At 34.6% G+C, this 27,846-nt stretch overlaps 1 protein-coding gene and 1 long non-coding RNA gene across 2 annotated transcripts in view; one reads left to right on the top strand and one right to left on the bottom strand.

Moving 5' to 3' along the window:
• Nucleotides 1-27,846, bottom strand: part of LOC145276618 (uncharacterized) — a 160,743-nt gene that overhangs the window by 38,302 nt on the left and 94,595 nt on the right. The gene's annotated exons all lie outside the window — the stretch shown is intronic.
• On the top strand, nt 13,441-27,414 carry LOC145276945 (uncharacterized). Its single transcript, XR_013868061.1, has 3 exons — nt 13,441-13,793; nt 19,425-19,575; nt 21,378-27,414. It is a non-coding gene; the product is annotated as an uncharacterized LOC145276945 (long non-coding RNA).

The following is a 27,846-nucleotide window of genomic DNA, read 5'->3' on the forward strand; positions in this document are numbered from 1 at the left end:
AGATATTACAAGTGTTAAGAGACGAGAAAACGGGACCCAAGATCCCTTAAACCGTTTGTCTGGTGGTTAGGACACTTGTGGATGTATGTGTTTATATATAGAAGTTCATACCTGGTTTTGCTGCTCTGGGAGAGTCTTCATCTGGGTGGAGCTCTCTTGCTGTTTTCGCCGGAATACACAAGATGAAGACAGATGTTGGGTTTTCAACCTTTTATTCTCCCAGGCATGATCTGCAGATGTCGCCATCGATGGTCTCCACTGTGGGTACCTACCACGTCCCACGTCTGGGGCGCGCATCTCCCCCTTACTTAGGAGAGAACCATTTTAGACTTCTGCTCGGCTTGGCATTTTCTGAGAGACTCAACGTTTCACCAACCTTGCCACGTAGCATCACATGACATCCGGTTAGATGAAACGTCACTTCCTACAACGTGGATTTACTACAAAAATATCTCTCTGACCTCCTCCCACCCTCTCCCTCTCTCTCTCGATCTACTATCTAATAGAGACACAGAGAGAGAAAATAGAGAGAGTATGAAAGAGCCAGAGAGAGAGAGAGGAGAGATGCTCTTTAACATTCCTCCACCCCTTTTTTATCAAAATGTATGGCAAGCCATACATTTTTAATAACTAACTAACTAAAAAAAATAATTATGTCCGAAGTACATCTTTATTCTTTCACTTTCCGGACTCACCCCTTTTCCAAGAAAGATCAGGCACCAGTACTCTTCTACAACACTATCAACCCTTCTGCTGCTTCTCGAAAGTCCCTCCTCGACATTAACTTGCTTCCAAGTTAGACAAAGATACAGCTTTGCAGATATACATCTTGTCTAGGCGGTCGCATTGTTGGATATTTTCCACTGACTCTGCTCTTTATTTGGACCACTTGGCCAAACAAATGGAGACTCCATTTTCGATCACTTTTTCGAAATGGGGCCAGCATATCGCAATTACGACCAGAACGTCGGATGCTCCATGTTGGTGGTAGTTTTATCGCATGGGGACTCGAACCCCAGACCCTCAGATTAAAAGTCTGATACTCTACCGACCCAACCATCCCACTCGCGTTCTCGACTTTCAGCATAGGCCTAAGTCCCAGTTTTTTTTCCTTTAATGTAATGCCCTGACGTCTTTCTCTGAGTGGTCCTATTATTGGAGCTTTGTCCTATTCAATCTACTACTTTGGGACTTCACAAAGCTCTTCTACTAACTCCCTTGGTTGGTCTAAGCCAAGATACGCCTTCACACTGATTCACTCGGAGCCTGTTTGAGTTCCTGGAACCCGACAAGATACGGAATCATCACTCCCTAACTAATGCGCCAAAGCTTACTTGCGCATCGATTTCTAACTAAGTAGCTTTCCCTTTGTGATTTTTCCGCATTCCCAACAAGTCCCAAGATTCCAACCCAGATATCCCTCACACATTCCTCTAAAAAAATAAAAAAAATAATAAGGCTCTATCTTGTCCCTTACGTAATCTGCATCTTTCCCTTTCTTCTATCTCCCCGTGATTAGGCTTGGTACCGACTGTCCAGTCGCTCCGTACCCTGAGGAATTATCGCGACCTCGCACGCCAGACTTTTGTTGGACAAGACTTATTGCCGTTGCTTGGGCCTACGTGGCATCTTCCAACTCACTGGAACCACTAGTATTGTTTTAACAGGGTACTCATTACTCTAAAATAGTATTTCCCCTGCCAAATTTTCTAATTTGTGACAATACCGTGGCTTATAAAAAAATAAAACAACAGAAAAAACTGCTTTCTACAGCCTAATCGCTTTGTAATTCTCATGAAAAAAAATGCAACTACGCGCTAAACGTCCCTAAAATATAACTAAACCAACCAAATCTATTCCAAAATAATTTAATTTAATAATACCAATTAAATTCACCCAGCATGGTTTTTTTAAAAAAAATTTGGTACCTTTAATTCACAATAGGGTAACATTTTACTTCTAAAATTCTTCCTCCACCCCTTTTTTATCAAAATGTATGGCAAAGCCATACATTTTTAATAACTAACTAACTAAACTAAGGAGGGAATACATACGCTACCCGCTGGCAAGAAGACTGTCCTACGATAAATCGATAAACTCAAAATTAAATAAATACAACAATAAAACTGCCATGTAGCGCTACCCTGCGCTCTTCAAGGTCAAACTCCTTTATGACCCCATGGCTTCTTCGTACCCATCTCGGGACTTCCAGAGCATCCTTTGCTCCCGGTCGACACTACTCGTGGTCGATAATTTCACGGCTCCTAGCCGAACAACAATAAAACACAAAATCGAGGTCCATCTGCCTCCTACTTACATCTCAGGATTTACGGACAATCTTCTTTACTCCTAGGTAGCACAAAAACAAACAAAAAAAAATCCCATCCCAAACCTTCACCATTTCACATCAAATGTTCTTAATTAATTTACCTCCTCTATGACTATACTTAATTGGTCCAAGAGTAATCAAGTCGGTTTTATTTATTCTACCCCATTTACCTTTGTGTGGTCAACACCTTTATTTATTCTACCCCATTTACATTTGTGTGGTCAACACACAATGGACATGTCCTCCGACTGTCCATATTAGTTACAGAGATCGCCCATTTCTCTATAACTATCTCGTGCTTCCCTGAGCACCTACCAAAATATGGATTTTTTTTTTTTATTTATTACGAGGACGTTCTGTACCGTCCTCCACCGAATTACGCATCCGGAACAAAAAAAAAATCTGTCGAAACTACAAGAACAAAACAACAAACAAAAAAAATATGTATACAAGAATAAATACCGACTGACTTCCTGACCTCATTACTCATAATCCAGCAAACCGTCTGCCTGTCCAACTACTGTATTTCGATTAAAAAAAAAAATCCTTATTCCTTATTCTTTTGTCTTCCGACATCATCCCATTTTAAAATTCTCATTTATGTTTTCCTTGCATAATCCCGTTATCTCAAAAATTATTATTGATAATTGATATACCTCTATCCTGTCATCATCTTATTTTTAAAAAATTAAATTACATTGACACCACGTGGCAAGACCATCGATGCCCCCATCTGCTATACAAATACAAGATAACAAAAGTACAGAAAAAGAAATACAGAAAAATACACATGGCAACTCAACAATACTTAACAATATTCAATAATACTTAATATATACTTAATTAATTCACTTATAACTAACAACTTTCAGCAAAGTTCAACAAAATTATCACAGATCAAATTGTCCACGTAAGCAAAGTTCAAGGGTTTTCTGAAACTAAAAAAAAATCATTATTCTTTTACAATTAACCACAGAATTAAATTAAAAAGTTCCGCTTCTATTCTATTCATATAATTATAATTTACTTAAAATTAATCCGGAGGGATGCCACATCACCAACCTGATTTTTATTTATCACCTAATACTTTCGACAATAGTGTAATTTCTTCTTTCTTTTTTTTTCTTTTTTTCAAATCTAAAATGACATCTTGCTATTCCGAATGCATTTAAAAGTTCACTGTCCCTTATTTTTGTAACGCTTTGCTAAATTCAACAATGTCAAATGACTGACAGGTTTATAAACTGTGGACAAGCTCGATGTCATTTGCTTCAACATTGTTCGTTTGTGTTGTCTTGTCTATTTAAATATATATATACGTTTTTTTTTCTTTCTCCGTGTTTTCAATTCTTTCTCTGTGTTTTTCAATTTTATTTTTATTTTTAATATGGTAAATTAATTTTCTTTTCTCTTTTGTTTTTCAGTCGTTTTCAAAATTCACAGCATATTTTTAATTTTGGAGTTTAATTTTCTTCTAAATGCGTATGGTATTCTTCATGCCTTTGCTATCTTTTTTCCTTCTTCTTCCTTCCTCTCTCTCTCTATCTTTCTCTCTCTCTCTACCCGTTTTTCACTGTTCTTTATTTATTCTCTTTTTCTCTTCATTTTCACTATTCTTTCTTTTTTTATTCCACTGTCTCTTCTCCGTTTTTTTCTCCCTCCTTTTTCCTCAATTTCTCTTCTTGTCTTTATTTTTCCTCGTTATCTCTTTTTCTCGTTATGTCCGTGGCAATCCAGGTTTCGATATATATGCCCCATGCGGGGGCAAGAAGGTCAACGGCACCAAATAACATATATGTTACATAAGGGAGGGAGAAGAAACGGATTTGGTCTTGGACACTTTACTTGAGGGATACTGGTACCCTGGTGATGACGTGTCCATTTTACTAATGAAGAGAAAAAGTTTATGACGATGAGAGAGATATTACAAGTGTTAAGAGACGAGAAAACGGGACCCAAGATCCCTTAAACCGTTTGTCTGGTGGTTAGGACACTTGTGGATGTATGTGTTTATATATAGAAGTTCATACCTGGTTTTGCTGCTCTGGGAGAGTCTTCATCTGGGTGGAGCTCTCTTGCTGTTTTCGCCGGAATACACAAGATGAAGACAGATGTTGGGTTTTCAACCTTTTATTCTCCCAGGCATGATCTGCAGATGTCGCCATCGATGGTCTCCACTGTGGGTACCTACCACGTCCCACGTCTGGGGCGCGCATCTCCCCCTTACTTAGGAGAGAACCATTTTAGACTTCTGCTCGGCTTGGCATTTTCTGAGAGACTCAACGTTTCACCAACCTTGCCACGTAGCATCACATGACATCCGGTTAGATGAAACGTCACTTCCTACAACGTGGATTTACTACAAAAATATCTCTCTGACCTCCTCCCACCCTCTCCCTCTCTCTCTCGATCTACTATCTAATAGAGACACAGAGAGAGAAAATAGAGAGAGTATGAAAGAGCCAGAGAGAGAGAGGAGAGATGCTCTTTAACAAATTTAGGTGTAATTTGGGGGTATCAAAACCAAAGCAAAATATGATGAAAGTAAAAATAAAATAGATAAACCCCATAATTTATAATACCATACCTGTTCACACTGAAACACTTATCACAATATTCTGTTGATCTATATTAAAAAACCTTGTTAAACTTTGTGACATATTTCCATTCTATGGAGGTCAGTTGCGAATTTTATTATACCATATTTATTCAAACAGAAACATTATTATCAAAGTATACTTACACAGATAGATATGAAAAGTCTTTATTAAAGTTTGTGCCTATTTCCATTCTATGGAGGCCAGGCGCGAACGCAGACCCCACAATTTTATTATACCAGCCCTATTTAAGTTAAAACGTACTTATCAAAGTATTCTGATGTATATCTATATCAAAAACACTTGTAAACGTTTTTTTTTATATTTTTAATTTTTTTATTCACATACTTTGTAGACCAGGCGCGAACGCAGACCCCACAATTTTAATGAACCACTGTTCTGCCAGATCAAACATACCCATTCCTGTGTCTCGATATATCATTATATGTAATCAGTTTTTTTTAAATAGTCAACCATATAGGAGCCTATTCGTGACCACACACACAGACACACGCACACACACACATCCAGCTTTATATATATATATATATATATATATATATATATATATATATATATATATATATATATATATATATATATCGACTAAATACAGACCAAAAAGCATGATGAATTTAAAAAATAAAAAATGAAAATAAAGGTTAGCTAACCAGGTTTCGTTCCTCACTAAATCGAGGAAAATACGATTTAAAACAAACAAAAAAGTCATGAAAATGGCGGACGCTTTTTTTTTTGTCCCTTAATAATTTTCATCCAGCCCTTAAGTTTACGGTAGACAAGGAAACGAATTCTACTCTTCCGTTTTTGGATTTTTTTGTGTCCAAGACATCCTCGTGTTTTCTTACTTCTGTTTATCGTAAACAAACTTTTACGAATCTCTATTCGCATTGGGACTCTTTTGTCCTATAAACCAAAAATATAATTTAATCAAAACTTTAGTACATAGGGCCTTGATAATTTGTTGTGAGATTAATTTGGATGATGAACTCAAATTTATCACTAAGGCCCTCTGTAATAATGGTTACCCCTTGGATATTGTAGAAACTACTATCATTAAGAAAGTTTTTAATTTTCATAAACCAAAAGAAATTATAGCTAATAGATATCCTGTGTACCTACGTCTACCTTGGCTAGGTAACATCAGTAACCGATTTGCTAAGCAAATTTCTTTGTCTGTACAACGGTATTATTTTGCATCGAACCCGCGCGTTGTTTTTCAACTAAGTCTATGTTGCCGTCTATTCGCAAAGATGTTCTCCCCTCCCCCATAATAATTATATTATTTATTAATTTAAATGTAGTTGCAGTGCGCACTATGTTGAGCGAACATCGCAAAGATTAGATTTTCGTTTAAAACAGCATGCGCCTTCAAAAATTCGTTATGCAAATTTTTCACCCTCGGATGTTCTGAGTAATACGTATGGTTCTGCGATTTGCGACCATCTTATAAATAACCACGCGTGTGCCACGAATTTCAGTGCTGACATGTTTACGATCCTTAGTAAGTCGCACTCTCCCTATCATTTGAAAATTTTAGAGACTCTTTTTTATTAAGTCATCGAGACCTTCTCTTTGCAAGCAAAAAAAAAAAAAAAAAAAAAATCTTCCTGGACTTAATTTAGTTCCTATGTAATTTTCCCCCGTTTATTTGTTTGTTTTTGTTTGTTTTTTCCCCTACCCCAGCCATTTTCATGACTTTTTTGTTTATTTTAAATCGTATTTTCCTCGATTTAGCTTTGATAAGTGAGGAACGAAACCTGGTTTGCTAACCTTTAATTTCATTTTTTATTTTTTAAATGTATCGTGCTTTTTGGTCTGTATTTAGCCGTTATAAAATTCTGTACCCCCCCCCGGAAAAATTTTCAAATATATATATATATATATATATATATATATATATATATATATATATATATATATATATATATATATATATATATATATATATATATATATATATATGGATATAGCCATACTCGTAGCCAAATTGAGTATTGAAATACTCATATATTTGGTTATTCGGGACGAGACTACATGAAAATTATCAGGCTTTTTGAAGATTGCAATACTATTCTATGGCTAAAATTTTATGACAATTGATAAAAATGAACCTTTATTTAGAAACTAATAAAATATGCCCAAAATGCCTACATTTGTATATATATGTATAGTGTCCTGGCAAGCTAGCTTTAGTTTTGCTACTTTGGGATGAATTTTGTTTAGTTTTGTTTTTGCTTGCCTGTCTTTTCTGTGGCCTTTCCAGCCCACTATTATACACGCGTTGGTTTGCCGCACTTAACTTTTAAATAGCGTATATATCACTAAATGCGCGGATGTTTTGGACGCATCTTAAGACTGTTAGTACTTGTTTTCTTTTTACTGTTATTTTATTTTATTTTCTATCGCTTTTCTTCATCTTTCTTCACGTCAGTATGCTTGAAGCAGATTGAATTAGTTCTTTCTCTTAATTTGTCATTTTTATTTTATATGAAAATAATTTTTAAAAAGTGTGTTTAACATATTTTTTTTTAAATATTGTCTGCTTCTTATCAGTCATGTTACTTTCTGGTGATTATTGACTATTATTGTTATTGTTGTTGATGTTGTTGTTGCTTATTGCTGTTGTTGTTGTTGTTGTTGTAGTTGTTGTTTACGATGATGATATTGTTATTGTTGGTTTTTTCGGCATATCAAACATCTTTGGGTCATTTTATGCCGAAAGCTTATTAGTACTTCGTTTTTGGTCGTATATTTTGTGAACTCTCACTTTTGAACACATCTCCCCTTCATAGCATACGTTTTTTTACGTATTTCTTTTTATTTCTATGCACGTCCAATTAGTGTCAAGACAAATAATCCGAATCCGGAATCTGAACATCGGAACGTATTGGGGTATCGGAAAAAATTTAGTATAATTTCCTATTCTGAATAAAAAAAAAACGAGACTTTTAATTTTCCTTTTTGTTTAAAACTTAATTTTCCATTAATGGTAGAAATGATAAAATTCTAAATATATGTTGATTTGAAACAATGAGTAAAAAAGATTGTAGATCATTAGAAAAAATTTCGGTAAAATGTCACCGGAAAAAGTGGCACGAGAGGATACAGTGGATCACAATACCACAAATAAAAAATATAGATAGAAATGTCACAATGAGTATATCATAATCTTGAATGGAATACAAAAAAGGAAAAGCTCTAAGAAGTTGGTCAAATTAGAAGGAAAATTATATCTAACCGTAAAAGTAAATAAGAAACAAATGAATACTAAATCCCCTCCTCCCCTCAAAATGATTCTACATTAAGACGATTTTAGAATCGGAATCGGTAATGCATTGGAATCAGCAATTTCGAACAAAATCGGTAATTATGCAGGTAGCAGGAATTCAGAATAGAATCAATGATAGTGTTATATACAGATGTATAGTCATTCAATATCCTCTGTTTTTCCCCCTTTCAACTGTATTCTTAATGACACTAAAACGCGCCCGTTAAGTACGGCTGTTTTTATCGAAAAAATGACAAATGCTTAGGTTATAAAAAGCGGACGCTTGTATCTGATAGATGGACGTGTGTCGTGACACAGGATAGAGAGGATGGGTCGGCCGAGTGAGAAACAGAATACGGCCACAAACGTCTATCTCTGGTAGTCTGAGTTCACTCTTCAATCTCCTTTGTTTTTATTAAGTTCACATATCTTCTGAATCGCGATTCGATTGATAAATTCTGCTCTCATTGTTTATTGTTATTGGCGTTTGCTTTTGGTCAGGTTTCAAATATCAGGATGCCCTTATCGTCGGAGGCCAACAGAGGTCAACAATTAGGTCGCTCTTTTGTTGTTTACTCGCTGTAACTGCATGGCATTGCACGAGAGTTTTTCTTTACTTGACTTCTCATTTTTGCCTGCCTCGGGTGCTCTGAGCTCCAAGTATCAGAATCGGGAATTTCAGAGAGATTTTGTGATTGTATTGAATCAAGAATTTAGAACAGAATCAATAATTATATCAGAATCGGGAATTTAGAAGATAACCGGCAAGTATATTAGAATCAGGAATTTAGAACAGAATCAGTGATTGTATCTGAATTGAGAATCAAGAACAGAATCGAAAAGATATTGCAATTGCCCATCACTATCCACATTATGATTTCAAACTGGCAAAAGAAAAGAAAAAAAGAAGAAAAAGACAGGCGTTTAGTTTGGCACTGCCAAATTTGGGATGAGCTTGCTATCTTCAGTTCATGAATAGCATAGGGATTGTTTTGAACGACATATAAAATTCTGAGAACAATGCAAGGTTTAGGTCTGATGAAAGTAAAGCCAATTCAGAATTATACATTATAACTGACCAAACGATCACTAGATTGACCCCCTCATATAATTGCAGGAAGGCTGAAATTTGGTAGAGAAGTCAGTCATAGAATGCAGTTTATTTGTACGAAGGACGGTTAGATTGCAGAAACAACTGTGAATGTTCCAGAGTCTTTTTTTTTTCGTCATACCGTTACACGGGGGACACTTTAGTGATCGTTTCATCAGTAGGATGTGCGAGTCGGAATGCCCTTGACAGAGTTCAAAATAGACTTCGTAGCTTAGTGGGGATGCCCTTTTCTCTTCCCTGCAACCTCTTTCCCACAGAAGAGATGTTGCAACACTGTCTCTGCTTTATCGTTATTTTCATGGCAAGTGCTTAGTTGAGCTTCAATCTATGGTTTCCCCTCGCCAAACTTTCACGAAAACACTCGTCTAGTCAAAATCACTATCAATAATTTCCCACACACTTTATCTGTGCCTTAACCTAAATGTAGATTCCATGAAAAAAGCTTCTTTCTTAGAAGTGAACGCCTGTGGAACTCTCTTCCGATTGCCTGCTTTCCAGCTGACTACAATCTGATTGTTTTCAAGTGCAATGTAAACAAGTTCTTGATGAACTACGCCCCTAAGTAATCCAATTTACCAAATTCCCACTACTTATGTTTACCATGATATAATCACAATGACTAATGTATACCCAATAACCCGTATCCTCAAGTGGCCTCCGGGCCTTATGAGTGGTGGTTCCTATGTAAAAAATAACAAACTTCGGTGATCTAACGGGAACCTGTGTGTTAACGTGATTGTATCGTATACATACGCATGGAATGCATAAATGATTGCAAATTTTGGGTTTGTATTACTGTACACATAGATTCGAAAAAGTTGTCAAAAAACAAATATATAACAAATAAATGTTATCAAAGGCAAGATAAGTTACTTTTCTACCAAACTGGATATATTTTTTGTGTTTTTATTCAATGTAACATGTTTATTCAGGTCGAAAAACATACAGAGTTTACCGATGCATTCGAAAATTCAAGATTGCGTCTGATTCTCTCTTTAACACGGTAAGTTTGGGATAAGGTGTTATAAATAAAAAACTATACAAAATACTATTAAAAACCCGCCGAACATATATCAACCTATGTCACGGTAACATATATTGAGCGAGTTTTTAACAGTATTTTATCCGTTTTTTTTATTTATAACACCTTTTCCCAAACTTACCGTGTTAAAGAGAGAATCAGACGCCATCTTGAATGTTCCAATACATCGGTAAACAATGTATGTTTTTCGAGCTGAATAAACATGTTACATTAAATAAAAACACGAAAAATATATCCAGTTAGGTAGAAAAGTAACTTATCTTGCCTTTGATAACATTTATTTGTTATATATTTGTTTTTTTGACAACTTTTTCGAATCTATGTGTACAGTAATACAAACCCCAAATTTTATTAACGATTCCATTGGCGTAGTTTTTTTTTTTAGGGTCATCGTGTACTGTTTACCTTAATTATAACAGACGTATCGACGTCTAATAGAAACACGAGTACACATCAAAGCAACCGATAAAACATCGTGCATATTCACAAGTATTTATTGAATTTTGTTGTGATCGTTTCTTTAAGAAGAAAATACTCGGCACAAAGTAAACAGATCGATAAATCAATACATTTTGATCGCGTATCATTTATTATTTACTTTTCACCGCTTAATCTTCACCGATCGTTTCTATGGCCATTTCTGCCAATTCTTTATATTATTTTATGTTTTGTGAATATTTGTTACGCATTTAATAGGTTCCGTTATATACCATTTTAATTTGATCATTGAAATCTCGCGTCACAATAAATGGTTTCTGGTTTACACATTTCATCTTAATTGTACTCCGCAACGTTTTTGTCATGCAATATTTGGGGAGACGCCGCTCAGAGCACCCTTTACCGTCTTGACAGAGTACAAAATTGTCTTTGCAACATACTAAACGATGATCTCTATTTTTCTCTGGACCCCTTTCTCAAACAAGAGACATTATTAGTCCCCATAAACTTCTGTCACTTCATGCACCTGTGGATTATCAGTTTTCACAACAAGAAAGTCACAGGTGTATTCAACTCTCATAGGGTCGTTGGCTTTCTTTGTCTTTTCCCTACCTATGGTTCGCTTTAGTTCTCGATTCCTTTTGGATCGAGGGGCATCGCCTCTCCGACGGTTATCTCTTTCGCCCCGGTCAAAGCGACCATTGCCAATTCGACCAGCAAGTCGACGGTTTAGTTCTTGACATTTTCCTGATGAACCTTTCTTGAAATTTTGTGAAAACTTTCTAACATCACATTCCTTTCTTAATTCATCTGGGGGAGATTTCTACCGATCAATTCGTTCTTTCTCTACACGTTCTCCTTCGGCTTTCCTTTTAATATTCTGGCGACGTTTTTGACCAGTTATAGTTCCATTTTAGATTGAGGTGATAATTCAGAAAAAAACTCGTTTTTCCCCGTGCAGCTTTCAGTTTAGTTTTCACATTTCGAAAATAACTTTCACAAACATCGTTATGCACAATTCCGAGACGCTGAGTGTTTCGGTTTCCATCAGTTTTTGGAAATGAGGAATGGTGATGTTTTCCATCCAAACATGGTCCACAAATGTTGCTATCCATTTTTATGTTACTGAGTGAGTAAGTAATTGCTTCATGGGCTGCTTCCTTTATTTTATTGCAGTTCAAATAGTACATATTCCCATCTTTCGAACCTGTAGCTACTATTTTCTGTTTGTTCAAAATCTGACAACCTGTCTCAGTAAATATGCAGGTTTTCCCAGATTTTTGTAGCTCTCAACATACTTAATAAGTTCTAACATAATTTGGGAACGTATCGAGTTTCATACAATTTGCATCTTTGGTATTTTCCTTTTGGTACACTTACATTCAATTCTATTGTTCTTATTCCTAATGCTTCGACTGAGAATCCATCACCAAGGGAAATTTTTTTCTGCCACACCCAATCATCGTAAATTAATACATTTCTTTATGTCATAACACATGTGACACGTAGCACCAGAATCCCCAATCCAGTCTGTAATTTTATCTTTAGACAACGCATTATGTGAGAAAATTCCGACAACGTTTGAATTATCCTGTATTTTCTTCGTGAAGAACGCTTTCATTTTCGAATAACTCCGCTTGAAATTCTCTTCAGTATCTTCACCAAGCAGTCGACAATCACGTTTAATCTGTCCGGTTTTTTCCACAATGATAAAACTTGGATCCCTTTCTGCTAACGTAATGTTTTTATGTCATGGTTTTCAATTCTACATTTTTTTGATTCTTCACGTAATAATCGCTCATTTACTAAGATCCTATCGGATCTCCAATTAAATATAACAGTGACGTTTTCACTCAAAGAACTAACGTAGGTCTCTCCTTAATATATACATTCCGTGTGCTTGAACATCAAGTCCCTTTTGGGGAGCAGGTTCCATTCCATCAGCAATTCTCCAGAAAGCATCTCTAATTAAAGCCATTTTAACTTGAAGTTTCCGTGTAGCGTAGTTGATTCCATCAAATGGTGGCACGAAGAATGCTAAGATTAGCTTCCATAATTATTATTTTTATAAAGAGTAAAAAATTGTTTTATGACAAACGAAAATTTCAAATGGTCAAAAAAACAATGTTCAAATGTGTTAAAATTCCTTTTTTTATCATCAATATTACTTGTGGGCCATAACCTTTTTAAGTTTAATTAATAATCTTTGTTAGTTTAATTAATAACCTTAGTTAAATTAGTTACAACGTAAATAAAGCAAAACGTACCTTCGTTCTTTAAATAACGTACCTTTATATGAAAATAGTTCAGAAAGGGGAAAGAACTCAAAGTTTATAATTTAAAATACACGCAACCATGTAATCAGGCAAAGGGAGACAACTCCAATCAGTAGGCACCGCAAAAATTTGGAGGGGGGCAGGTAAGTACTTTTTGACGGACCGTCTTTTTAAAAATCTACCAAACATCAGGTAATTATCCGATCAATACGAAATTTTCAGCGATTATTAAGAGAAGAATGAACTTTATAACAGTGTACTTATTTTTCATAAACGATATATATATATATATATATATATATATATATATATATATATATATATATATATATATATATATATATATATATATATATATATATATATATGTTCTGTCTTCAGACCGGGCCCTTTTTAACAAGGGACACACGCTTTAAGAGCACCGGTGCCTCGGGCCTCGTTCTCATTCATCTCTGTGCGAGTTTTTTCATATATAGTTTTCTTTCTTATTTCTTCCCTTCTTGATCTTTCTTTAATGGAAAACTTACCCGTTTAGGCATTCCAAATGAAAAAAGAAAAGAAAAAAATGTCATGTCGCTATCCACGGGATCTCGTTTTAGTCTCGTTCTGCGATTCTGTCCCTCCTCCCTCCTTTTCACCGCGGAATTCAAAACTACGCAGACTGACTTTGCTCGACTCCATGAACTGGGCTTTCCCCGTTTAAGCCATGAGGTACGTTTAGTATACATCCTATTATTCCTTTACCTAGCTATTTCTTCTACGAAGAACTTGAACCCCTGTTTCTGTTTATTTAATCTAGTGTGTGACTTCCACACTTAATTTGTAGAAATTCTAATTATTTCCTTCTTCGCTCGCACAGAACTTATATCTTTTCTCAGACTTCTATGATTTTTATTTCATGGGCGTTGGGTAGTTTATGCACCGCACTAGAATAACAACCTTTGTAAAAAGGAGACATAACCGTTCCATACTTTCACCTAACGATTTAATAAGAAGAAAAAGAAAAGACACTTTTCTAACTGTTACGGACTTTCACCTATTTAATGGAGAAAAGACATTTTCTAACCACTCCATACTTTCACCTAACGATTTAATAATAATAAAAAGAAAAGACACTTTTCTAACTGTTACGGACTTTCACCTAACAATTTAATGAAGAAAAGACACTTTTCCAACTGTTACGGACTTTCACCTAACAGTTGATTGAAAAGGATAAGATATCCAAGAATCTGTTAATTTGGAAGCCTGTCCAAAACATAATTATTTTCATGTATTATTTCCTTTTGTTTAATTATGTTTTCTCCTTTTAACTATTTGTTTTGTTTTTGTTTCAGATTTTTTACCTAATTAATAAAACGTTTTCAACGTACCAGTTGTTTTCGTTATGTTGATTTGAGTTTATCTGTCTGATCAACACACGCTTTCTAAAGTTGACTGCTATACGGTATTGTAGGTACCTGAAAGCAAGATTCTGAGGAATAACTGCCGCGAGTTCCAGAACAATATATATATATATATTTTTTTGCTTACAAAACCCCCGTTGTTTGGAGGGGGTACAAATATACTTAAAATAATCATCTGAAACTGAACACAACATATTGTGTTGTTGGAATGGACAGAATTATAGATTAAAAAAATTGTTTGCATATCTAATTTTGACGTCTGAATATCAGAACTTCGATTGTGTTTAATTATCCCGCTTTTGAGTTTTGAAGTGTGAAATTCGGTGAATATGTTAAGTAAAATAATTAATTTTAGTTAAGCAAAACAACAAAATTTTTTTTTTTTAAATATTTATACGAAAAAAGCCATTTTAAAATCTTTGATAAATAAATTAACAATTTTTTTAGCGAGCTGAATAATGCATGACCATTATTAAACAGGGCATACTTTGAAGAATCGATACAAAAAAAAAAATTCGATAAATATTGTGCCCTTTGTGTTAAAAATAGCACAACTTTTTCGATCCCGTTTGAAAACTTTGCCGCCTTTCGACTACGGTGGACCAACGCGCTGAAATAATTTTTTTTTATTCTACTTTAAATTGCCCCCCCCCCATTTTGGGGAGCCTGGCCACCACACACATACACATTAAAAACCAAACTCATACAAATGGTCACCCATCTGGTACTGGCCAGCCTCAGCGTTAATAATACATTGAAATTTTCGTCACTGAAAAATAAGTTTTTGGGGGCCTGTTTGGTCTTATATAGTTTGCTTTTTATTGAACACAAACGTAAACATTGTCGATCTAGACTCTAGATCGACGCGAAGTAACTGGTTGCCTATATGAAAAAGTGGAATTATTTGAAATCCAGGTACTTATATTATAATATTTTTGCATATTCTCTTAGAAAATCATCCTAAATCTTAGTTAGACAACAAATAAATAAATTAATTCAAAAACCTTTTTTTTTAAATATTTATGTACGTTTTTTGTGCAAGACAAAAAATGTCAATTGTTAACTTTTTGGGAAAATTTTACATTTAAAATTGAATTAAAAATAGTAGAAAAAGTTTTACATTATTCTGTTTTCTATATGATAAAATTCAGGATTTTATCTTTCTGGAAAAAAAAAGTTACTCAGAAATAATGGATTTTAATAAATGTAATTTCGTTTTAAAAAACAACAACAACTTGATTTTTCGGCCATTTTTGGCGGTGCCTTCCAATCAGCCTTTATACTTGAAAATAATATATAAAAAATATATATACATTGGTTTAATTGATAATCTTTGTTAAGTTAATTAATAACCTTAGTTAAATTAATTAAAAAGTAAATAAAGCAAAAAGTACCTTCGTTTTTTAAACGTACCTTTGTTTTTTTTTTTAAATAACTTCATCGTGGAAGGTATCCATGATGACAAAAGAAACAAATCAATTAACACTTAACATTTTCTCAGCACACACACAGACGTACAAAAAAATGTCTGTTTATTTTTACATCTATACAAGAAAAGAGAAGGACACACCGCATACGCGTCATTTATAAAAAAATATAGTCAATAAAGGGGTGAAAACTCAGAGTGCTTAATTTAAAATAGACGTCATCAGTTAACAGATAATGGGGGCAACTCCAAGCTGCCTACATACTTGAAAATAATGTTTAAAGAGGGACAACTCTTCAGTATTTAAAAATCCGCCAACAGTGATATCTTCAGTAACAGGCTGCTCAGGCCATTCCCTAAAAATAAACCTACACTAAATATTCAAAATCATATTGTATTCGCAGCCCAAATGAAATCTCCTCAGTTTGGATAACGCACGAGGAATTGCGCAATTTCTCCAAATAATTTTACCTAAAGTAACAATACAAAACTGGATACTCCATCAGACTAGATGAATTCTTGTTCTGGAATCCAGTAAGTCCAAGAGACCACAAGAAAGATATACTATAACATGTTTAAACGATCAATTGAGGAGAGTAAAATTATGTTCTTAAATTCTTTATTAAATCAGTGTTTGAGATATAAAAGGTAACTTTAATAGGCTATTCGAATATCTATGTATCTTATATAGAGATCAAATGTTACCTTTTAGCAAGAGGCCCCTAGATTTTTGGGAACTTCGACTGAAGTAAAATGAAACAAATAATAGGTTCTGTATGTGTGTAGGTCTGTCATGCTAAGATCTATGTGTTATATAATGGTATAGCAAAAACGGTACCAAAATGAGTCATGTTACGTTATCTAACATGAACGGCACCCATGTAAACGGGTGTATATGTTTCGTGTTTGTTTGTGACGTGTCCCTAATGCGTTACGAAATGTTTATCAGTAGTTCTTCACTTTCTGGACCCGTTTTACGTTTCGTGGTTGTCTAATGTTCATATGCGTGCGTGTAGGTGTCATATGTGTATCTTCGACATACCTTTATCTTCTCTGCTCACTGAACCTGGTTCATCCTAACTTCATCTTGTTCTTGGAGGGGGCTGGAACCTTTTGGACAAAACACATTGACTCCAAGACGATGATCGGTTTTCATATTCGTATTTATTTCACTTTCCAGGATGTCGCGCAGAAGAATAGAAAGTGAGTTTCTTTGCTTGTGGTCTTAATAGTCTACATTGAGAGACATGTCACTCCCTCGCAAGAGGAGAGGAGAGACAACCGTAAAGCCCAATGGCTCTGCTTCAATCCCAAGTTCCAACTCCTCTGATCTCCAGCTAACCTGATTACGTGACTCACGCGTAGATCCGATCAGCTGACCAGACTTTCCGATAAACTTGTCTATGATCTAGCTTTTCATATTTTGACAGGTTTTATAAAGACATCATCATATCCATCTATTGTCTATCCCTCCAGTTAGATAGATAGATAGATCGAGATGGAAAGATGGCTGGATCGATAGATAGATAGATAATGTATTCTGTTCTATCTATTTAATAACACATGTAAGAAACTCTGCCTGTAGTATATTAAAGGGTACAGCTTCCGGTTTTATTTGAAAAGAAGTAATTAGGATCGAATATTATTATTGAAGAAGAATTCTGGAATCGAACTCAGTTGTTATAAGTTAAAATAAATACATTTTGTCAGTGATATACGATTCCAGGAATGCAGTGAATTATCCATTGTAGTAAGGAATACAAGTTAGAAATGACTTATACAACAAAGAATTTGGTAAACAGAAAGTTGTGTTTAATTTGGATCAGAACAGAAATAATAGAACAATGGAATTAAAGAATGTCCACAGAGAAAATCTGGAAGTTGTGTTGCATGGCCACGTGTTGAAAGTATATGCAAGGGATTCACTTATTGGCCCACAGGCTGAAGTCACAAAAAAGTATAGAATTAATATATATTAAGTTAATATTAAGTTGGACTAGAAGACAGTCCGTCCAAGCAGTCCGAGTGAGTCTAGAAGAGGGAAGCAGTTAGTCTGGCAGAGTAGAATGGGAAGACTGTCGAAACTTCTTACGAGTGAAGGGGCCAGGAAAAGATGACAATGTAGCAACTTAGCGGGCATCGAATTCTAATCACCAGCTGAATGAATAAACGTCTTGTATTTGTTATGTAAGCCTTTTGTCTTCGTTCGTCATTCAACCACAAGGTAATGTGTTTTGTGTTCAAGTTTATAAAGAACTTTGTTCTCCTCTTCGATAATACATTTCCCCATAGGATCTATCTGCATCTAAGTATCAATATAATGCTGTACACCTTTTTTTAATGTTGTCATTACATTTTAACAGACCTAACACATTGTAGACTCCGTCGTAAGGAAGCAGAAGACAGGGGAAAAAACTTGACTTATTTTCTTTAACAGATGCCTTTTTATCTGGTATTTCCAACAATGCATTGTTTCTAAATATCCAAAAGTTCATTTCTCTTTCTTCAACTGTGTGTGGCTTTTTGTTTCGGCTCAAACATGCTTTTCTCGAACCCCCAATACTCTTTTCTTCTGTGCCTTGCCACGTATTTCTTATTATTGTCTCTGCTTTGATGTCACGTCGCATAAATGGCTTGGTCATTTGCATATGTTATATGCTGCTGCTGCTAACAGCCTTAGTAACTGTTACAACTATATAATATTCCATATGGTCTATCATGTTAAATCTGAAACAGCATTTTTATCGGTCTGTCAAACTTAAATTTGAAATGTAATATGAAATGTATATTTTCAAATATTTATTCATGGTGTTTGGTTTGACTGTTTTACTTTATGGCATATCAACACTTTTCGAGTTATTTAATCCCAAATCCGGTCATTTTGATAATAGAAAGTATGAGCCACCAGACATCGAGTTGTAAGCTTCTACTGGCTATTGGTATGGGAGAAGAGGGAAAATGTAGCGACTTTATTTACAGTCAGTATCTCTAATGATGAGCGGTTAAACAAAGCTGAGGAAGAGAGGATAATGAAATGACAAGGTTTTATGTACATGAAAAGAAACTAGAACATTAGGGAGATTCCAGTCATCACAGTAATCATAGGAGCCACTAGGAGCATGAAAAAGAATTTTAAAACCTACCTGGCGAATATACCCGGTGAAAGATACAAACACTGTCTCACACCTAAGGCTACTCTCTATATCTACAAATCTACTATAAGATCATGTATGGAGTACTGTTGTCAGATTTGTGAGTTTGTGTTCCAGAAACGCATCTGTAATTTGATTCCAGCCACTGTTTCTTCTCCTCTGCTCTCTCTCTCTCTCTTTTCTCCCAAAGACGTGATGTTGCTAGTCTCAGCCTTTTTTATAAATATTATTATGGTATGTATGCCCCAGAATTATCTGATCTATATATTGCTTCTTTTGTTTCAGCTCGTTTTACTTGGTGGTGTAGTGGTCTTCAATTTGCTGTTTTGATATCTTAATTTTATACACATTTCTATTCCAGTACATTCTTTCCTAAAACTGAAGGATTTTGAAAATCTGCTTCCTGCTGACTGTTTTCTTACCTGTAGCCTTGGTCATTTCAAGGTCAAAGACAATGAAGAACACTGTATTTGTGATGATCATCTTTCGTTTATGTAAGCTCTTGATATCAGGTTGGTACAAAAACAATATCGTTTTCTTACATATGTTACTTTTATATTTGATTTCTAAATTAATTCATTGATATATATAGCCATGTTATATCCAGTTTGAAGCGCGTTTTTCAGTCTATTGTATCATGTTATTCGTTACCGTTCTCAATCTCTTCGTTAATTCTTTTTGCAGGCTTTTTGACAGCATGGTCAAAATTCAAATCCACACGATTTTCTTGTTCCAGTTCAAACTAGGCCGAAAAGTGATATCAATTATGCATTTGACCAAGGAACCATAAACGAATGTATGGCACAACGGTGGTTCAAGAAATTTTGCAATAATGACAAGAGCCTTGAACATGAAGATGGCTGCGGCTGGCCGACTGCGGTTGATAACGAACATTTGAAAGCTTTAATTGAAGCCAATCCTCACAAAACCAGACGGGAAGTTGCTGTTGAACTCGAGGTCGACCACTCAACAGTCGTTCACCATTTAAAGTAAATAGGGAAGTAAAAAAAGTTGCATGAATTGAACGATAATCATCATTTTGAGATGTCTTCTAAGCTCCTTCTGTGCAACAAAAACAACCCATTTCTTGAGTGAGTTGTGACGTGATAAGAAATGGATCCTTTATGACAACTGATGACGTCCAGTGATTGGATGCTAAAGAAGCTCCACAACACTTCCCGAAGTCAAAATTACACCAAAAAAGGTTATGGTGACTGTTTTGTGGTTTGTGGTTTGTGGTTGGTCTCATCCATCACAGCTTCTTGAATCAGGGCGAAACGATTATGCCAGAGAATTTGACGAAAGTTCCAATATATGTGCCCGAGATTTGGTCAATATGAAGGGACTAATTGTCCTCCATAACAACGCTTGCCCATATGTTGCTCAACTGACCCTGTAAAAGCTGGACGAATTTGGCTACGAGACTCTACCTCATCTGCCATATTCACCTTACCTCTTGCCCACCGATTATCACTTTTTCAAGCATCTCGACAACTTCTGCACGAAAAATGCTTCAAAGCCGAGATGATACCGAATCGGCCTTCAATGACTTCGTCGCTTCCAGAACTCTGGTTTTCTATGCTAATGGGATGAATAAACTTGTTTCTTGTTGGCAAAAATGTGACGATTCTAATGGTTCTTATTTCGATTAATAAAGTTTATTATGAAAGGAGTTTTGATCTTTTGAGGTTTAACGTCAAGAAACAACATTTTTTGCACCAACCTAATATCAAGTGGATTTATTCCTTGTCTGGAGCGATTCCATTTAAATAAACAGCTAAAATCTAAAAAAGATCTTTTGATTGGAGTTTATTCAACAATATGTAATTGTCTGGCCTACGATAGGATACACCGTCCTCAGTAAAAATAAAATAAGGTAAATATGTACACAAACGTGTAGAAACAAAGGAAAACAATTGAACTGATTGAACTTACACACAGAAAAGAACAACTCACACCTACAATGTTTCATTTCTCCTAACTTTGTAAATATATAAATATATTGTGTTTTGTTATTATTGTATTTATCATACAAATCACCCCGATAATGTCTCTGTTGCTGTTGGTTTGACGTATATTCTATTCGGTTTTAGAAGGTCTACTCTCCCAGGCTTTACCTTTTTCTCTAAGAAGGGGTTATATTATAGATAATTGCCTAGACGCCTCTACTGAGGAATACTCAGGCATTTTGTAGGCCAGACTTTGCATATCCTTGTGTGTTTGCTATTCAAAACCACACCTGATCTTGTGTTTAACTTACTGGCAATGAAATAAATATGTTGTTAATTCTGTTTTTACCTTTTTCTTTTCATAGGCATTCTGTTTATTTTCACATATCAACATGAAATCGAAAGACAAAAGGTCCTCGTCTAACTTACTCATACCACAGTCCATGCTATACATGCAGCAGTTATAAAAGAGAATCAGTTTATAGATACTGTAGTCCAAGGTTTGGCAACCTACGGCCTGTGGATTGGATGTGGCCCATAAAAGTCACTTTGACTGGTCCAGAAGCCTAATGACTCTCTTTTTATCATGAGAGACAAAGCCTTCGAATTGAACAAAAAGGCCTGCTGTAAACTTCCTCTGATCCACCCAACCCAATTTGAATACTATGGCCGCAAAAACACAATCAAAAGTCATTTCTGCACAAAAAAAAAACAAAAAAAAAACAATAAAAAATTAACATAAAGCAAAATCTAAAAAATTATTTGATTGACTAACCGAGAACAGATATTAGGTGGGGATAGCTTAAAAGTAATAATGTTGTCTCAGTCGGTTTTCTATTTCATTCCTTCAACAGCGCCCCATTCCCCCTACCCCCTACCCTGCTACTTACCCTATCTAAGTTGCTGGACTTTGCAATCAGCCATGTTTTTATTTTTTTTCAATAACAGTTTTAAACCTACGTGGTATAATTTCATTCATTTTGCTTCGGGTGATTTTTTTCATTTTTAACTATTTTGACGTTCTTTGAGGAAAACTAATTTTTTAAGATTTTTTTTATTTTCAATGGTCACATTCAATGCTGCCAAGACTAAGCCTGTTTCCTTCAATAATTACAAAAAATGCTTCTCAAGCCATAGAATTAGATTAGATACATTAAGAGTATTGTCAGGGCCGTTGCAAGGTGGGCTCTCTCTACCGTGTTAGAAAGCTACTTATGCCTGAAAGTATCCTGTACCTCTACAAGGCCACCATTCGCACATGTATGAAGTATTGTTGTCACATTTGGGCTGGTGCATCTTCTACTAGTCTCTCTCTCCTGGACAGCGTTCAAAACTGTTATCCAATCTTCAACCTCTGACCTATCGACGAAATTTTGCATCCCTCTGTCTGTTCTACAAGTATTTTAATGGTGGATGCACAGACGAACTACAAGCCCTTGTTCCTCCTCTATGCAGATACCCCCGACAATCAGCAAAATCTCACCCCAACAGAGTAGAGATCCCTAGATGTAAGAAGGCTTTCTACTCTAATAGTTTCTTCCCCAGAACTGCTAGACTCTGGAACTCCTTTCCAGGTTCCTGTTTTCCAAACTTTACTGACATGCAGATATGCAAGTGTAATATAAACAGACATCTTGTTGCTCATCTCCCCACATACTATTCCTGCAACTTATGTCCCCGATATTAGGCCCTACATCAAAGTGGTATTGTGCCTTGTTTGGGATGAAAATGGAATTTAAAAAGAAAATTAGCTGTTCCGTTGCTAGCAATCTTGGTGAAGCAGACCTTTATGAACTTTTCTTGACATATCCAAGGCCTTTGATATGTCAAGAGCTATTGCTCTAGAAACAAAACATTTATTGAAAGATTCACTAATCATATGTGATATTACAGTAAGCATAACGGCTGTAGATCTAGCAGAATGGAAACCATACTGCATATCACTGAGTAGACTATTTTTGCTGAGGTGGTTGATCATTTCATTATTTATTACAGATTCAAGCAACTTACTCATGGCATACAGGAAACTGGTTGGTCTGTACTGAGAAGCAGGTGACCGATCTCCGGAACTTTAAAATATGTGTCAAACTGATGAAATTTTTCAGTGTGTTGGGAAGCATTTCTCTTTAAGGCAACGTTTAAACAGTTTTGTAAACTAGTTTCAGTTGAAACTTTTTGAGCACTATGATTGGAATGTCATCGGTGTCAATTGCTTTACTGGAATCAAGATTTTTGATAAGCTTGGCAACATTATGCACAGATATTTGTATGTCACACAGTGTGTTTTCAGTAACGGGAAGAAATACAATGGGTAAGTCGCACTGGTTTCAAAGGGTAGAATTTACAGCAAAGTTTTTGGCAAGAGTTTAACTTTGTCAGATAATGACAAGATTATCTCACGTCGATTGATTATGGTTGGGATAGAGGACCAACATCTTTTAAGGACCCTGTTTATTATTCGACAAAACTGGTGGGTTTTAAACCACTGCTCAACTACATTTGACTTGACGTACTGAGCATACGAATTTCTTGCATTCTTTATTACTCTTTTACAGTGATTGCTGGCAGTCCCAAAGATAGCTTTAGTTTCACAACATCTATTTTATTAATAGTAATGGAAATAGTGTTTCTTGCACAATGGCAGAAGCACATTCTGCAAAGAACCTCTGTTCACTGTTAGGCTTTTGCTGGAATTTCTTGGAGGGTATAAAATGGTTATATACCGAAGATTAACCAATTCCGTCAGGTCTGATACTATAAAAGACATGCTCTTTTCAAACATGGAACACAGAGGTATATTTGATACAAAATGTTTGAAAGTTATCCCAGTCAGCCACAGAGTATCGATATACAATATGATGAAAAGGTACAGCTGAGGACTTATTATATTTTGTTTTTATCTTAAACGAATGATCTGAAGATCCTAGTCCCAATGGAAACAAAACAGAAGATGGATACAATTATGAGCATATTGTAAGAAAAAGGTCTAGAAGACTTTCTGTCAGTGTCAGGCATACAGGTGGGTTCGTGAACAATTTGTGTTAGGTCATAAGCAATAGAGAAATCACGACAGTACCTCCTCTCATCATCGTTTTGTTTGAGTGGGTTAACCATTCAACATTGTAAATATTGAAGTCTCCACAGACGTGAATATTAGCCAAGGGATGAGCAGACTGAATGTGATCAATTTTCTCTGAATTACTCTCAATGATAGTAACTCCACTGTTATGAGAGCAATAGAAGGTAGATATGAATGCGGTGCTGTGAGCAAGTTCTATTCGAGAGCACATATACACCAATTTAGGATCTTCTCTGGAGATGTTCATACCACATGGAAAGCCATCTCTAATGTACACACATATTCCATGATCTTGGGGATCAGATTTTGATGTCAAGTTTGAGTATCTTTTAATCAGGATTTCATCAAGGGAACTGTCAGTCTAATGCCAGTTTCGCACAGGAACAATATATCAGGTGAATCCCTAAGTTGCCAGAATGATGTCAAGAACGAATTAATACAGCAGGTTTGTAGAACTCTTTTCATTCTGACTGTTTTCCTCCTATCCATAACCTTACCTTTTTTTATTTTTCTTTCTTGAGATTAAGTGGAATCATGGTTTATCTGAGGTGGTTTCCGTAAAAAGTGACTTCAACATCAGTGTATACACAGCTTGTATTTTCAATGTTTCAGAATTAAAAAAAAACAAAACAAAAACACTGAGTATATTGACTCAGTTTCGGTTAGACAGATGCAAAATTTCCATTACGTTTTAAACATTTATCCTCTTCGTTGTCTATATAAAGCCAAATCGATGAAGGGGAGATAACTCTTCCAAAAGCTAATGTATATCAGTTCCCCTTAGTTAAAAATTAGTTCAGAAAAAAAAAAAAAAAAAAAAAAAGATTCTAACCGCGACATTTTTACGAAAGTTACGCCTTAACCTAGATATTTCTTCCTGCCAGCCATTTTGTATTCTATAATAAAAAAATGTGTATTTATCTATATAATTGAAACGATGTATGTATGTATGTATGTATGTATGTACGTACGTACGTATGTATGCATGTTTGTGTGAAAATATTTAACTTAACTTTTAAGCTACTGGTCACATAACACTAAAATAAGAGGAAATATTAGTTATACACCAAGAATGGTTTATAATGAGTAAAATTTTTGTTTGGATGGATGAATAACGTGTAAAGAAATATGACGGCAAGTTGAAATACAAAATGTTAGTTTAAACTTGCCGACATATTTCTATTACTTTTGTGCATGTGCAAATTTATCCGTAGCTTGAAGTGGTTTAATTTTAAATCTTCCTTATCTGTCGATAGCTCAAATGGAAGAGAATGTAACTGATTTTGTTGTCGATTTCTAGCTGATGGCACTCAAGTAATTTTTTCTTTAAAAACTTTTGAAATCAGTACTATACATTATATTATAAGTACAATATAATAATCAATAGAGAATTAGAGAAATGAATTTGGAAAGAAATTCTCAGCTCTATAATGAAAAGTCAATTGTTGTTGTCAGATGAAGTATTCAGTTTGAGAGGGTTAGGTACATGCAATTTAATAGCAACGTCTGATGGAGTCCATAATTTTGAAAGTCGGCTTATCATAAATTTTTAAAGGTTTCCAATTACTTATTGACTGTGTTTGAAAAATTAAAACCTAAAGTAAAGCTCTAAAAGGAAAAAAAAGATGTATTTTTACACGTGAAAAAAAAAAAAAAGTTATCATGAAAAATATTTTGACGGCAGCTCCGAAAACTCAGAAATTGAGCTAAATTTGAAAGCTAAGTAAATTTATTGTAAAAATCTCTTGAAAGATAAATATTAGTTTTCTTGTACCATTTCAACGATAATTAGTGAAGTAAAGTCTTAAGATACTAAATTAAAAAAAAAAAATCATGATTTTACTAAAAAAATTGTTTAATTATCAACAACAGGTGAGTTTAGTAAAACAAAACAAACTATAAAACGAACAAAAAGGCGACATGAAGATTTTTAATGGAAGACAAAAATGTAAAAATATCAATTTTATTTTTACATTTATAGAAAAATAGAAACATTATTTTATACTCTAATTTTTGTATTTCTGAAGAAAAACATATTCATTAATTTAAGTACTCCTTTCTAGGAGAAGCAAATCTCTGATTTAAAAAAACATAAAGCGGAAGACCATTACCCGCATTAAGCTGGTCTGCAGTTTAATTTGTTGCTGGCTATCTTGCTCTTGCTTGTTGCTGGATCTGAACATTTTGAACCGAGAGAGAGACTTAGCTGTCGTACAAAGCTAAGACTCTGTAACATCATATTTGTATAGATACTCCCTCAGGCATTTGGACTCATGGATTTTAAATGTCTGAGGGAGTGGCACTCGTCTGACAAGACGTTGCAATCATCATCATCATGTATGTATGAAAATATTTAACTTAACTCTTAAGCTACTGGTCACATAACACTGAAAATAAGATGAAATAATAATCATACACTAAGGGTGGTTTATAATAAGTAAAATCTTTGTTTGGATGGATGAATAACACGTACAGAAACATGTCCACAAGTTGAAATGCAAAATGTTCATTTCAATTTGCCAACATATTTCTATTACTTTTGTGAATGTGCAAATTCATTCATAACTTCATTCTAATGAAAAGTCAGTTGTTTTTATCAGGCTGAGGTATTCAGTGTGAGGAGGTTAGGTACATGCAATTTAATAGTGAAATTTGATAGGGTCCATTATTTTGAACACAGGCTTATCATGATTTTTTATAAGTTTCTGATGACTTACTGATTGTGTTTAAAAAATTAAAGCCTAAAGTAAAACTCTAAAAGGAAAAAAAGGTGTATTTTTCCACGTGAAAAAAGATGTTATCATGAAAAATATTTTGACAGCAGCTCTGGAAACTCAGAAATTGAGCTAAATTTAAAAGCTAAGTAAAATAATCGTAAAATTTTCTTGAAAGATAAATATTAGATTTCTGGAACCATTTCAACGATAATTAGCGAAGTAATGAATTTAAAAAAATAAAAATCACTCTGTTTTTGCTAAAAAAATTGCTTAATTATCACCAAAAAGTGAGTTTAGTAAAAGAAACCGATCAAAAAGAACAAAAAGGCGACAAGCAAAATTTTAATGGAAGCCCAAAATGTAAAAATTTTCATTTTATTTTTAAATTTATAGAAAAAGAGAAACATTATTTTATACCCTAATTTTTGTATTTCTGAAGAAAAACATATTCATTAATTTAAGTACTCCTATTTTGTCGTAAGAAAAAGGAAGTGCTTATTTAATTAGAATATTTTTCAATGTATACAATTAAGATTTCATTTCGATTGATCATATTTTGCATGTGCAGTTGAAAAGTTTCATTAAAATTTGGGGCTCTGAAAAGGACCTTTTTGGAGTTATTTTATTCAGTTTGCATTTTTTCTCTCACTTGCATTGATATATATCAAACATCTTCCTTACATCACTGCACAAAACTATATTATGCTAGGTTAAAGAAGAATGTAAACCAAAACTGGTGCAAATTCAATGAGTATTTAGTTTTGTCCCTTGCCCACTGACATTTAAAGGCCAAAAATAGTCATCATTAGCTTAAATGATAAAATGTGATGCAAAAAAAAAAAAAATTATGCATTAGATCCCTAGCATAGGCTCGATAATTGCTTAAAAATAAAAAATTAATCAAAATTATTCTAGAACATTAGATTTTCGCAAAATTGGTGACATTTATTGGATATGTTTTTATCAGTGTTTTGTTTAATTTTTGATTTTTAAGCGATTATCAAGGCTCGACTATAGCACTAAAAAGACAACTTTTTT

The sequence above is a fragment of the Euprymna scolopes genome, chromosome 5 (genome assembly GCF_053919585.1).
Source record: "Euprymna scolopes isolate OS-2025 chromosome 5, ASM5391958v1, whole genome shotgun sequence".
Classification (NCBI taxonomy): Eukaryota; Metazoa; Mollusca; class Cephalopoda; order Sepiida; family Sepiolidae; genus Euprymna; species Euprymna scolopes.